The sequence below is a fragment of the Adiantum capillus-veneris genome, chromosome 18 (genome assembly GCF_014529385.1).
Source record: "Adiantum capillus-veneris isolate H3 chromosome 18, ASM1452938v2, whole genome shotgun sequence".
Classification (NCBI taxonomy): domain Eukaryota; kingdom Viridiplantae; phylum Streptophyta; class Polypodiopsida; order Polypodiales; family Pteridaceae; genus Adiantum; species Adiantum capillus-veneris.
The window spans coordinates 141,747,364-141,761,832 of NC_140948.1; the positions used below are offsets into that span (position 1 = coordinate 141,747,364).

The window sequence follows — 14,469 nt, forward strand, 5'->3', positions numbered from 1 at the left end:
CCAATTCTCAAGCCGAAATACAAACCAATTCCCAAGACAATTACTTCTTCTAAGTAATCAACATGGCCGAATTACAAGATGGCAACGATCATATTATGCCGGAGGACTCGATAGCAGTTCTCAAAGCGCAGATGGCAGCACTTTCGAGGAGCCTCGCATCAATTCACACTCGCTTGGATCAGATGCAAATGCAAACCTCTTCTCGGAGTCACCCAACAGCTTCTCGGACAATACATGCATCTTCTTCCGACGCTTCAGTGGTCGACCATAAAGAACCACTCAAACATAAGCCTTTGGAATCAAAATTTTCTCACCCAAAGCATGGTTTCTCAGAGACAACTAGACGCAAAGTACCTTCGTGCGAGCAACAAAAGTCTCAACATGAATATTCTTGGAAATGCTACAGTTCTAAGCAACCAACTTCTTATTCGAATCATCAGTAACAAAAGCAGCAATATGAAGCTTCCAACGGATCATCAACGATATCAAGATGGGCTTACTTAGTGGCACATATATCCGACCCTAGTCGAGTACTCGGTCGTGAATGCCGTGACGTTGGACAAGTTCCCCCTCGTGAGCCATGCCCTACATTTAAGTCTTTCTTATCTGATGGTGGTAAAGTCAAAGATTTATTGATCCTTTCCTTGTGCAAGAGGATCCTTCAGAGGTCTAAGAGGCGACAACTCCCTCGATCTCCCCCTTCTCAATTGGAAGCCTTAATACTCGCTGAAACAGCTGAAGATGCAGAAGATTCTGGTTCTTGTGTGATAACGGAGAAGCACATAAACCCTTCGTTGGCCGTGATCCAAGCAGGAAAGTTCGCCTCGTCACCGCCCTTGCAGAATACATGCTTTGTCTCTAAACGGGTACCAGATGCTATGGTGAATGATAATTCTTTAAACTTGAAGACTCCAGTCCTTGCATTCAAAGGTGCAAAGGATGAAGCAGATACAAACTCTTGCAACACGACTTTGGACACAACTTGTTCTATTGATAAACCTTTACAGATGGATATACCTTCAAACACTACTCTGTCTCAGTCTACGACATCCCTTCAAGAGGATTTTACTGTTCCAGACAAACCAGTGGAATACCTTATAGATTTCCAACCAGTGGTCATCACCCAACAGAAAACTCAAGTCAGTTTACCAATAATTTCACTCGAAGTAGATACAGATTCAATCTTTTATTAGACAAAGCTCGAAGTTACAAATGACTTTGACAAAGGCAATTATCAAGTTGCAGATATGATCAGTTTTTAGTTTGGCAAATTAGTCATGGTCAATAACAATGCCATGACATGGGACTTAACAGAAAGAGCTTTGGATGCAGAAGCACAACAACAATACATTTCCTTCTCCCGGAGTTTCTACAACTACCGTGGTTTTTATTTAAAGAGGGAGGGAATGTCACGATTGTGACTATGTTGCAGTATAACATCTACTCCTAGTTGCAGATACGTGAAGTGCCATGCCAAGGAGGACCCCTGCGCTTGGATGGTCACGCCTCTTCGCCCAAGAAACGTACCTCTTCGCCAAAAGCCACACTCCTTCGCGAATGGTTAAACCCCTTCGCTCTACAGATGCGACTCTTCACCCAATGGTTGCAGCTCTTCGCCGAAAGGATGTGTCTTTTCGCCTAAAGTCATGTCTCTTCACCAAGAGACATGCCTCTTCACTAATGACTTTTCAATTCCTATAAAAAAACCCTTTGTACTCATGTTCATTCATTCAATCAAACACAGAGTCTTCTGAGTCTTTCTTTGAGTTCAGTTCAGTTTCTTAAGTCTTAATCATGAGTTTAAGTACTTAATAAAGGATTAGTAGCTAGAATCCTCACATGCACGGTTTGCTCTCAATGAGTGAAAAGAGGCACAAGGGGAGGCTGGACAAGCCCTTCTTTCTTGGGATTCCTGTCACTCTTCAAAAACACAATTAAGAATCGACACGCCCAAGTGAACTTGGGTTACGTGCGACCGCAACAAGCAAAAAAATTCTTGTGGTTCTTGTGGTTCTTTCCTTGAGTGATACATAACACTGCCAAAGCTCTGATACCAATGTAAGGTGCAGCGGAATGAATGTTTGAACTTTGCTCAAGATGAGTGCTCCGAACTGTGCTCAAGGGTTCCTTTTTCTTATGGAAGGGAGAGCCTTCCGTTCCTTTAGTGAGAGAGTGCAATGGACACAAACAAAGTGAATGGACATTGTGAGTGAAGGTACTGAGACTGAGAGATAGAGAGAGTAGCGAATACGACACCAGAATGTTGTCAAACCCTCCTCCGAAGGCCCCACCCTCTATGGCGAGAGCGGTCTACTTATGATTGCACAAATCTCTACAATGCTTGGACTTGCCGACAATGTCGACGACGATGAGGACGACAACAAGACGGGCCGAACTCTGCAAATGCTAAGGGCTGAAATCTGCAAATCTTTATCTGCTGAATTCTGATTCTATGTCGGTGACGACAGCGATGACGGCGATGCAACGACGACGTGCTGAAAACGCAGACGCTGAAATTTGTGTCTTCCGGGCTGAATTTGTGAACTTTGCGGAATCTGACCGTGCGGCGAGGATCTGCTGTGGGAGGTGAGATCTGCGAGGTTCGGGACTTGATCTGCGGTGTCTAAAGGCTGAAAACTGAAAACGCTGGTTCTAGGGATGATTCCGTCGCGGTGAAACTGCAAAACGCTATGTTGTGCAAAAACGCTAGGGGCTGAAAACTATGTTCTGCTGCTGCCGGTGGCCTTGCAATGCATAACGCTAGGCTGATCTGCTGTGGTCTGGTTGCCAAGCTGATGCAGAAGCAAAACGCTAGGCTGATCTTGTCCAAAACGCTAGGTCAATGCTGGTCAATCCTGTCTTCTTAGTTGTCGCAAAATAAGCATTAAATTGATGCAACCAAGAATGAATAACCGTAGCATCCATCTTACCGGCATACTTACTGAAAGTCAACTTCTCTGTGACTGGATGGTTGGAATCTGCATCGTAGCTTGCACCACTTGAGGAACTCCCATGATCCTTGGGTGGTTCGGTCTTCGAGGCAAGTACCTGTCGAACCAACTCTTGAGTTCGTAGTTCTCTTTGAGCTTCACGCTCGGTCTCCAAGGCCGCGCTTCGTGTTGCCGCTTCCTCCTTTCTTAGTTCTTTTCTTTCTTTTCGTGCGTCTCGTTCGCGTTCTAAAGCAATGCGATTTTCTTCTTTTGTGCGGCAAATCTTGTGTTTCTTTCGTTGCGCTCGCGGTCCTTAGCTGCTTGTTCTGCGGTAAGTCTTGCAATTCTTTCGTCGCGCTCACGGTCCTTAGCTTCTTGTTGTTCTGCTTTGCTTGCGAGTTGTGCCAACGCAACCCCATTCGTTTCTTGTTGTTGTGCCATCATGTCCAACATCGACTTGACCATCATCTCCATAGGAGTTAGTACAACTCGTGGCGTAGATGGCGAAGGGGGAAGTTCGAAAACGTCTCCTGGTGGGGAAAAATCTTCGCCGCCTCTCTCATGCTCATCACCTGTATGCGAAGTATCCATTCCGCTTCGGGTGAAGACCATGCACTATGATCTTTGGTTCTTAAGTTCACGAGGAACTTGGGTTCTTGAGGGTCTTGGGTTCTTGGGTTCTTGAGGAACTTGAGAATCTTGAGGTTCTTGAGGTTCTTGAGGTTCTCGAGGTTTTCTTTCGCTTGCAAATCCCGTTTAAGAAGGATCTTCTCTTCACCCGAGTTCTACTCTTTTCCGCGGGCGCACCCCTTGGCGGCCTTGGGCTCACACCAAGGTTTCTTTTTCCCACCTCACGTCGATTGGCCGGCCGCTAAGTGCACGATCCGCTCTCGATGAGTGAAAAGAGGCACAAGGGGAGGCTGGACAAGCCCTTCTTTCTTGGGATTCCTGTCACTCTTCAACAAAACACGATTAGGAATCGACACGCCCAAGCGAACTTGGGTTCGTGCGACCTCAAGAAGCAAAAAGAATTCTTGTGGTTCTTTCCTTGAGTGATACAGAACACTGCGATACCAATGTTAGGTGCGTCGGAATGATTGTCTGCGCTTTGCTCAAGATGAGTGCTCGGAACTGTGCTCAAGGTTCCTTTTAGTTCTTATGGAAGGGAGAGCCTTCCGTTCTTAATGGAAAGTGCTATGATCACAAACAAAGTGAATGGACACTGTGCGTGCAATTGTATGAGACTGAGAGATAGAGAGAGAAGAGAGATAGGACACCAGAGACGACGTAAAACCCTCCTCCAAAGGCCCCACTCTCGTCGGCGAGAGTGGTCTACGTTTGATTGCACAAAGTGGTACAATGCGTATGCAATGGACTGATGCAACTTGGGACTATGCCGACGACGACGACGGTGATAACGACGACGACTTTAGGGCTGAAATCTGTGGTCTTCTATCTGCTGAAAATCTGCAAATCTTTGGGCTGTTTTGGGTGGCTGAAAATGACTGTTTTGGCTGCGTTTTTATGGCTGAAAATGGAGGGATCTTCTGCAACCAATGGGGCTGAATCTGCTACCTTCTATGCATGCTGAAAACGCTGAGTCTTTTGCTGCAAAACAGGCTGAAAACCAAAAGCGATGATCTGTGGGCTGAGCGTTAGTAAAAATGCTGGCTAATTGGTGAAGCTGGCGATCATGGGAAAAACGCCAGGCTGAGTATGGCGATGATGCAAGGGATGCAAAACGCTGGGGATCTGGAGTTGATGATGATGCGGGAATTGCTAGAAACAGAAAACGCTAGGGTGCTTGAGGGTGTCACGAGGATGGGGGAATATGCAAACGCCAAGGGTTCTTGCTGGGTTCTGCTGAGAAGGTGCCTGTTGAGCATGTGCTCCTGCTGCCTCTTCTGTCATTTAGTGCTAACTTGGGTTTGCTTATATATTAACTTAGCAAAATTCCCCTATCTACTTTTGTTGGAAAGTCACTTAAAAATAATAAGTGAAAATACCAAAAACAGGGAAAATAGGCTAAATGCACTGGAAAATTCCCCTGACTGAATCTGATGGATTCTGAAGGGAATACTGATGATCATGCTGTGTGCAACCAGAGGATATGCATCTATGCTAAGTGACTGGGCATGCACGGTCTACGAATAGACTCACAAAAGTGCCATATCACTTCTAATCTAGACTTGACCGGACTGACTGAACCTTGATCATGCTGTAGCTGTCCACGGACACATAGGGCTAGATGTGTCACGTGACAGAAGGGAAGCTTGATTGAGCAGTTTGCGTTGTGAAGATCCTTTGAGAAGAGGAAAGGCCAGATTTAATTTGTCTGGGCTGTCTTGCCTATATCTCCTGCCTCCAATCCTCCGGTAACCAAAACAGAATCCGCTCCAACAACGCCACCAAATCGCAAGTCGGTGTGGCTCTCAATGTAAATGAGCTGGGAGTGGTGTTGGAGCGAGCATCAGCTATGGGGGGTGGAGCCGAGAGCAGGCCATGAAAACAAAAGGGATGAAGAAGAGGGCGAGCAGAGAGTATACGAGAGAGAGAAGAAAAATAACGCTATTTTTGTTGATTGATTATGCAAGAACATTACAATGTATATAAAGCCATAGAAAGGCCATGCAAACTTAACTCTAACTGAGTCTCTACCTGCATGCCTGTAAAAGGCGTTTCCCACGGGTACCGTAAAAAGGCTTGAACCCAACAATCCCCCCCTCAAGCCTGAACTGGACAAGCAACTCATGATACCTCGAGTTTTTGGTATACTCGTCAACCATGAGTTTTAGGTTTTCTCACAACCAAGGATTTTTGGTTTATCCATAACCTGGTGCTAGGTCAGTAACCCCCCCCTGAACAGATAGGGTGTAGATAAAAAATTAGCTACCAAAAGTGGAGTTTTTGGTTCACTGCCAAACCTTGGGTTTAAGGTGTACCCAGTAACCTCATGAGAAGCGGTAAAAAAATAGGCTGAGAACTGACAAAAATTGGGAGGTCTTACCATTTATGGATGGCAGTGTCTATAACCCGTACAATTTATTTTGACTAAACAACATGAAAAGAGTTGATCTAATAAATTTCCTCATCAACATAATATATTGGAGATTCAGTGTCTCCCTCAACCACATGAATTTGAGTTTTACCCCTTTGAAAGCACTTATTTGACGGATGATTTGTTTTACCACAGTGAACACAAGGATTCTTCTTGAAACAGTCTTTCGTCTGATGATTGTTGCGCCCACAAATGGCACAAGTTCTGGTTCCATTGAATGGTCGAGATGAAGCTGCTGTAGCAGCACATTTAGTGACTGCATATGCACTGGAAGTATCAGAAGAACTGGTGGGTGACACGGCATTCGAGATTGTATATGCCCTGGGAATAATAGTAGAATTAGTACTAGGTACCGTACGTTCTTCTTCCCGCAATGAATTGATGATACCATTTAAGGAGGGCAGCGGATCTTTCTCTTTTAAAACAGTAACAATCTGATGAAATTTGTCAGTCAAACTTTTTAACAAAATGGCTATGAGATCTTCTTCTGGTACTAAAGCTTCGACATAAACAAGTTGAGTTCTAATATTCTTCAGTCTATTGGCTAAAGCTGCAATATTTTCATCTTCACGTATGCGGATGGAATATAATTCCATTTTTAAACTCATTTTCGAATACTTAGCTTTGGCACCGAAAAGCTTCTCTAACTCTATCCAAGCAGCACTTGAAGAATCGACATCATCCAAATAATGAATAAAATCATCTTCTAAGGAGGTTAGGATAATAATATTCTTCAGTCTATTGGCTAAAGCTGCAATATTTTCATCTTCACGTATGCGGATGGAATATAATTCCATTTTTAAACTCATTTTTGAATACTTAGCTTTGGCACCGAAAAGCTTCTCTAACTCTATCCAAGCAGCACTTGAAGAATCGACATCGTCCAAATAATGAATAAAATCATCTTCTAAGGAGGTTAGGATAATACCAAAAACTTGTTCGTCTTTCCTCTGTAGCTCAGCAGATAGTGCCCTTGTGACTGCAGCGGATGTGCAGGATTCGTCGGCTGCGAGAGGCTTGACCACATTCCAAATATTTTTCCGCATCAGATAACCTTTGACTTTAATTTGCCAGGTATGGAAACTAGATCCATTAAATTTGTCGACTTTTGATGCCATATTTGACAGACAATTGAATTTGATTTGTTATCGAAAATGCCGAAACTGAAATTGGCAGCTATCGAACTATTGCAAAACTGAAATTGATAGCTTTCGAACTTGAAGCCGATCACCAAAATGTGCACAAAAGACTTGATGATTTGCCAAGGGTGTGAATGCCAACTTGCTTGAAGACCAAAGGTCAAAAAATAGGACTGGCCACTTAAAATAGTATGAAAAGGAAATTAAAAACCTTCCATGATCTTTGCAGACAGCGTGACGAAGATGAACGAGCTCATGGTTTGCTCATAGCCGCTTGCAGAGCGTGATTTGGGCATGAAGGCAGCGTCGAAAACTCCTACCCAAGCCAGGGCGACCACGTTGATGGCGGTTCTGAGCAGTTTAACGCAGGTCGAAATTCGCGCTGTCCCTCTTGAAGCGGCAGTTTCCACGCGCTGAGTCAAGGGCCGAGAGCCGAGGCCCGGAAGGGCTCTGATACCAGTTGTTGGAGCGAGCAGCAGCTATGGGGGGTGGAGCCGAGAGCAGGCCATGAAAACAAAAGGGATGAAGAAGAGGGCGAGCAGAGAGTATACGAGAGAGAGAAGAAAAATAACGCTATTTTTGTTGATTGATTATGCAAGAACATTACAATGTATATAAAGCCATAGAAAGGCCATGCAAGCTTAACTCTAACTGAGTCTCTACCTGCATGCCTGTAAAAGGCGTTTCCCACGGGTACGTAAAAAGGCTTGAACCCAACAAGTGGCCTACTGCCCAGCTCAGGGGAGAAGTCTGTTGTAAGGTCACCGAGGGTGAGTGTAAGCAACTCTGAAGGTAGCAATCCAAATGATCAGGAGTGTAGAAGAGCAACTGCACTGCCATCCAAGCCAAGCTTTGAGTGACTGCGGATGTAGTCGCGGGATGCTTGATCTCCCGCATCTCGCGGGTAAAGTCCCCAAGAGAGTCTAAAAAGTCACACTCCAGTCTGTAGATCCAAGCAATGAACTTGTTCAAGAAGAGATCCAAGATCCTCTCCCTCAGTCCATGTAGATGCTCTTGTGTAAGCAAGTGATTTGACGTGTCGAGGTCAAGTGGTAAGCGTCTGTCCACCCAAGATGGTGGTGTCTTCTCTGGGAATGTTGGAATCCCATATGCCATGAGCATGGCCATATCTTGTGTGAACTCCTCTGATGAGTGCATAGGTGTGTCCATAGCAAACCACAAGTCACCATCCCCTGTGGAGTGCACAACCGTCGAATGATGGCGGGAATGAATGGATCTCCCAAGGATCGTACACCCGTAGATGATAAAGCCGATGTCGAAGATACGTGTATTGCAACAATCACCAAGAGACCGCATGGACCACCACTGGATGGTGTCCTAGCAGGAGGTAACTTCACCCTCTATGAAAAAACACAAACCATGTGGCTGCTGTCCACCCAAAAACGCAACTGCGAGGTGATGAAAAGGCTGCTGTCCAGCGATTTTGAGCGTGCTCGTACGCTCCCGGCATGGTCTGGAGCGGTGCAGAGGGTGCAGGGAAGGGTGGTGAATCACTGTCACTGCCCCAGATGGGCTGAAAACGAGAAAACAGCAAGGGGTAATAGCTGAAATCCGATGAAGACGGAGAGGATACTCACCGGCAATGCATCAGATGCAAAGCTGGGTAGGTGGTGGCGAGATCCGGGGTCTAGAAGCAGAGCGCTAGCCTCTTGCTGCAAAAACGCAGGTCAATTTGCAGTCCACTTTTGCTGCACTTTTTGGCACCAAAAACCTTCTGTTTGCCGAAAAAACAAAGGCTTGATGGGTACCCTAGGTGCCCAACAACTTGTGGAAGGTGTCAACGACACAAAGTGTCCAATAAAACCGTCGAAAATGGGCTGAAAACCCAAAAACGCAGATGAAGGTCAAAAACGCAAATGGAGGAGGGGCATTCCCGGTGACGAAACTGTTCAAGAAGTGTAGCGCTAGCAGGGAAATCAGCAGATCTGATGTTTCTTGCAAAAAACGCAGGTTGAGGTGAGGTCCTCTGTGACAGAAATGACTCCCGTTTCTGCGCTTGCCTGGCTGATGTAAAAACGCTGGCAGATCTGGCTCCAGTTGCAAAAACACTGGCTGATCCAGCCCTTGGGAGAAGAACCTGATGCGATGTAGCGCCTCAGAATAGGCATAGCCTGAAGCTGTTGATACCATGTGCCTTGGCGACTGATACCATGTGAGTGTGCGTGCGGAAGCGTAAGAGAGGAGAGGGAGAGAGAGACAGTAAAATGTTAAAGATGGTGAAGAGGGGGCGATCAGCCCCCCATGACTACCATGAGCAGAAGACCCTCAGTACAATCAGTTGATCTCTGTGAGATGAGAGATGTGGAAGTGGGTACCCCCTTGGCCCTATAAATAGGTGCCCAAGGGGAGGTAGGGCAAGGCCTGATGAAAATCCCCACGACCCAACAGAAAAATGATATATGGAAAGATATGTGGGCGCTCGGACAAAAGTGGGCGGCCGGCCCCAAACTCGGGCAGTCGGACCAGGTACAACCTAGACTATGGGTGGCCAGCCCGGAGACATACTAGCCGTACAAGTATGCCGTAGACATATGAAGCAACAAAGTGGTGCCATTTTCGACCTAAACCTATCAACTGTGGCAAGTCACAATGGAATCACCAATGCTTGATGGAGAATCGTGCTGTTGCTTTTTCTGAGACTGTGTCTTGCCAATGAATAAATAGGCAAAAGCAATTGTCAAAACGGACAATTGGGAAACAATGTGAATTCCTTGAAAACAAATCTTCTTTCTTTTTGAGAGTGATCCGCATACATCCGTGCTCATCCGTGAGTGAATCATGTGCAAGGTAGGATCAAAACGTACGTACAGATCTGTTCTGTACCGGACAGACGTACTGTACGATCCGTACGGTAGAGATCGATCCGTACAAGGCACTTTTTAAAATTTTTCTTTTTGGAAGATAAACGTGGCTGAGGGTTTTTATGCATTTTTGCTGACTTATGGGCGACCAAACCAGTTCTCATTTGAGCTTTAGTATGCCCGTTCAATCATCAATGTCGTCTAAACTTTGAAGTCTTTTGCAGTACTTACACATTATGTGGTTGTCTTGTAAAACATGTCTTTAAATGTCTCCAAAAGTTGTTGCCCTCTCTTGTTTTTTATTAGAAATATCCTAGAAAGTTTGGAAAATTGAGTTTTTTTTCACAAGAGTATGTATTTTTACGTACATAAAAAATTTTCCTGTACGGAACAACGTACAATACGTACATATATGCCATGTACAGTATGTTTGGTACCATCTTGATCATGTGCATCGTGCAATACGGCATGCCTGTGAAAAGGGAACACATAAAGACGGTGACGAAAATACAAGAGATTGCTCACGAATGAGAAACTCGAACAATGCGTGTTGACTAATCATGCGAACAAAAAAATACTTTTTGAATGGGTTCATTGGACCTTGACTCAAAAGCCAAGATCGATCATGCGTGACTGATCATATCTGCAATGAGGTTAGCTTCACAAGAAACATCATCACCTAAACCATCATCCTTGCGAACAATTACATCTCTATCATGCAAAAAATGCATATCGTGCTTCAGAGAAGACATGACAACAAGAGTTCTTTTCATGCAATGACTCATGTTCTTCTAGACTATGGGGCTGTGTACTGAGAGAAACAATCATACTACATGTCTTAACCTCTTTCGAATCATGAGAGCGAGAGTATAATGGCACAGATGGAATGTTCTTGTCACAGCGAAGGACCACGGGAGGTGCTCTCAGAGAGAGAGAGAGAGAGAGAGTGTGTTTTCTTTCCAATCAATGCGTAAATTATAGCCTTCAAACCACATAATGCCAAAAATCAAGTCACATCATTTGAGAGGAGGAACCACAAAACGACGACGAAAAACGACATTTTGAACTAGCACTGTCACATGAGGACATTCATGCGTGAGCGAAGAGTGCATGCCAGGAGCAAATCCAAAGATCTCAATGGGATCCATGGGGAGAGCTTCTAAACGTGCGCTTTTCACGAGAGTCACTAATCACACCATGCATACTACCCGAATCAAACAAGATCACAATGCGTGTACTATTCACATGACCATAACACAACATGAGAGACTCATCTACATGATCATGAGAAACTTTAGACACATTAGTGTGCTCATTGAGTGCATTCAGAGACGATGTGGATTCTGTGGGTTCTTTAGGGTCTTCTTTCTTTGACCGTTAGTGTGACACTCAAAATATCTTTTGTCTCGTGCATACTCGGCTCGTTCTTCAACAGTTAACCAACCTCCTAAAATTCCTTGAGCAGATTTTTCATCAGGCGTCAACTTAGGGGTGTCCCGAGTTTTAGCCTTTCCTTTATCATCATTGTGAGACAACTGTGCTCTAGGTGTAGAAGAATATTGAGGAGGAAAATTACCGTCATGCTTACCAATGGTCTTACCATGCTTACCATTCGGTTGATCTTGCGAAGTACTTGACTTGTTCTCCTCCGGCTTGCCTTTGTTGTGCTTCATCTCTTGTGCTAAGGCGATTCTGGCTTCGTCATTATAGTCCTTAGGACTGAAAACTTGCACATCGAACTTGATGTACTCGTCTAACCCAAAGAGGAAAGCCTCCTTGTGATCCTCATCCGACTTACGCAATTGAACGCCAATCTGCAAAATATGGTTAGAAAAGGACATAACAGGGGATCCATTTTGCTTAAGACCACGCCAATCTTCTTTTAACCGATCAAGGTACTGTGGTGGCATAAAGCGAGCCTTGAGCTTGTCTTGGAAGTCGACCCAACTGAAAGAGAGGGTACGCCTTCCTCGGCATGCTCAAGATGCTTAGCCATTTGTGACTTGTGCAAAGCTTGATACCAATTAATGGCATCACTCGCGAGATACATGGCAGCAGTCAAAACTTTGCTGTTACTTGTTTTCTTGACCGTGGCAAAGTAAGCATTAAATTGATGCAACCAAGAATGAATCAAAGAAGCATCCATCTTACCATCATACTTACTGAACGTCAACGTCTCAGTGACTGGGTTGTTGGAATCTACGTCTCTACCTGTGCCACCTGATGACTCGCCCACCTCCTTGAGTGGCCCTATAGGGCCAACTCCTTCATGCGTTGGTCTCTTCGTGCACCTCTCGCTCTAACTCCATAGCCGCGCGCCTCTCTTTGGTCGCTATGTGTTGAGCTTCGCGTGCTTGCTCACACTCAAGCTCCATAGTTGCCCTTCGTTCTCCGAAAGCGGCGCGTTGCACCTCTTGTTGTAGCGTCATCTCCATCATTGACTTGATCAAAGCCTCCATAGGGTTGGTGCAATCAGTGGCGTAGATAGGGATGGGGAAAGATCGGGGCTTTTGGTGTAGAAACTTCTTCTTCTCCAACTCCACTCTCATCACCTTTACGCAAAGTATCCATTCTGCTTCAGGTGATGACCGTGCATTGAGTTCTTGGGGACTTGGGGTTCTTAAGATTCTTGGCTTGCAATCTGTGTGTAAGAAGGCTTTTCTCTTACCCAATCCTGCGGGTGCACCCCCTGGCGGCCTTACGCTCCCACCAAGGTTGCTTTTTCCCACCTCACATCGATTGGCTTGTCGCTAAGTGCAAGGTCCGCTCTTAATGAGGGAAAAGAGAAACGAGGGGAGGTTGGACAAGCCCTTCTTTCTTGGGTTACTTGCCACTCTTCAAAAACATAGATTAGGGATTGACTCGTTAAGTGTTCTTGGGTTACGTTCGATCACAAGAAGCAAAAATAAAATAAAATTTTCTTGTGGTTCTTTGTGCTTCTTTCCTTGATGATGATATCGAACACTTCCAAAGAGTTGAGCTCTGATACCAATGTAATGTGTAGTGGAAGGAATGATGGTGTATGGCTTAGGATGAGTGAAAAGTAAGTGCGCAAGGTTCCTTTTACTGATGGGAAGGGAGAGCCTTCCTTGACTTAATGAGAGAATATGCAATGAACAACACGAGAGTGGAATGCAAACTGAGAGAGAGAGAGAGAGAGAGAGAGAGAGAGAGAGAGAGAGAGAGAGAGAGAGAGAGAGAGAGAGAGAGAGGTGCAGTGGAAGTGAATGTTGAACTTTGCTCAAGATGAGTGCTCCAAACTGTGCTCAAGGGTTCCTTTTACTTACGGAAGGGAGAGCGTTGCAGACTATACGGATTTCCACATTTTGCGTTGACTGCTGACGTGGCAGTTGTATGGATTTCCGCCATTTATGTTGGCAGCTTTTGGGCATTGCTTTTGGATGCTTTTGAGTTTGAAGGCTTTTCATGTAAACTGCTTTTGGGGCCTAGGGCCTTTAAATATGAGGCCATGGGCTCATTCTCTGGCATGCTTCCTGGAGAAGGTGCAGACTCTGGAGTACCGGCTTGTACTGTGTTGATGCAATTTAAAGAAATATCGAAAGGGGCGCCAAGGTTTGGGGCCAATACTCTCTGGGGTGGAATTCCGCCACTCCGTGTCGCGTGTCGTCTCTCTCTTTCAATTCAGTTTTATTGAAGTGCTAAAAGTCTGTTCAGTCTGTTCTTTTCTATTGGCACGTAGTGCCCGTCTTGTGACACTCTCTCGGGGGTGCATGTAGTCAGTATGAGGTAAACTAATTTTTTCTACTCAACTAGACATATACACTACAGAGAGACAAGTGTGTGTGTGGCGTACCTGGTGAATGTGTGGAAACTTTCTGCTGGTAGCCTCTTCGGATACTTCTTCATCGGGTGGTGCCCGTTCGTGCTTGCACAAGCGCCTCTTCCACACGAAAGGTCCCTAAGCCGGCATACAGGGACCCCTTCACCTTGACGGGACCCCTTCCCCCCAGAGTACATGCAGATACTCGTCACCTCTTTCCTAGTGCTGACTGCTTCCTGCCTCTTCACTGTCTGCCAAACAATGACCTTTCGCTGGAGTTTTACATAGCCTTATTACCCAGCGTGGGTTATTAAAAACCCAAGGTCATAGGCTCTCAAGTGCGCCCCCCCCCCTTCCCTTTCTTCCCCTCTCCCCCCTTCAAAAATAAATAAATTAACCCAACGCTATCCAGTGTGAAATCCACACAACCTTTCATGTGACATTAACAGAAAAAAAGAAGAGCCCACATAAATTTTTTTTGCAGCGGAACAGCGTTTGCAGATTTTGCACCCTTCTCCCTCTCTCATTGCCATCACAAAAAATAACATTCTGCCACATATTCAAGATTCACTTCTTTTTTGGAAGTTTCAAAGGATCATTTTTCTGCTATTTGATTACTGAAGAGCTGTTAGCATTTAATATATTGATAGAAGTGGTTGGAGATTGAAAGACGACATCACCACTTGGACTCTTGTCAGTTTCAACTATGTAAATGTTTGTTTCAAAATAGTGATCGCTT

General features: G+C 45.1%; 1 protein-coding gene across 4 annotated transcripts in view; it reads left to right on the plus strand.

Annotated features, from left to right (window-relative positions):
• LOC147436546 (uncharacterized) overlaps positions 1-14,469 on the plus strand; it is an 81,411-nt gene that overhangs the window by 32,092 nt on the left and 34,850 nt on the right. The window lies entirely within an intron of this gene.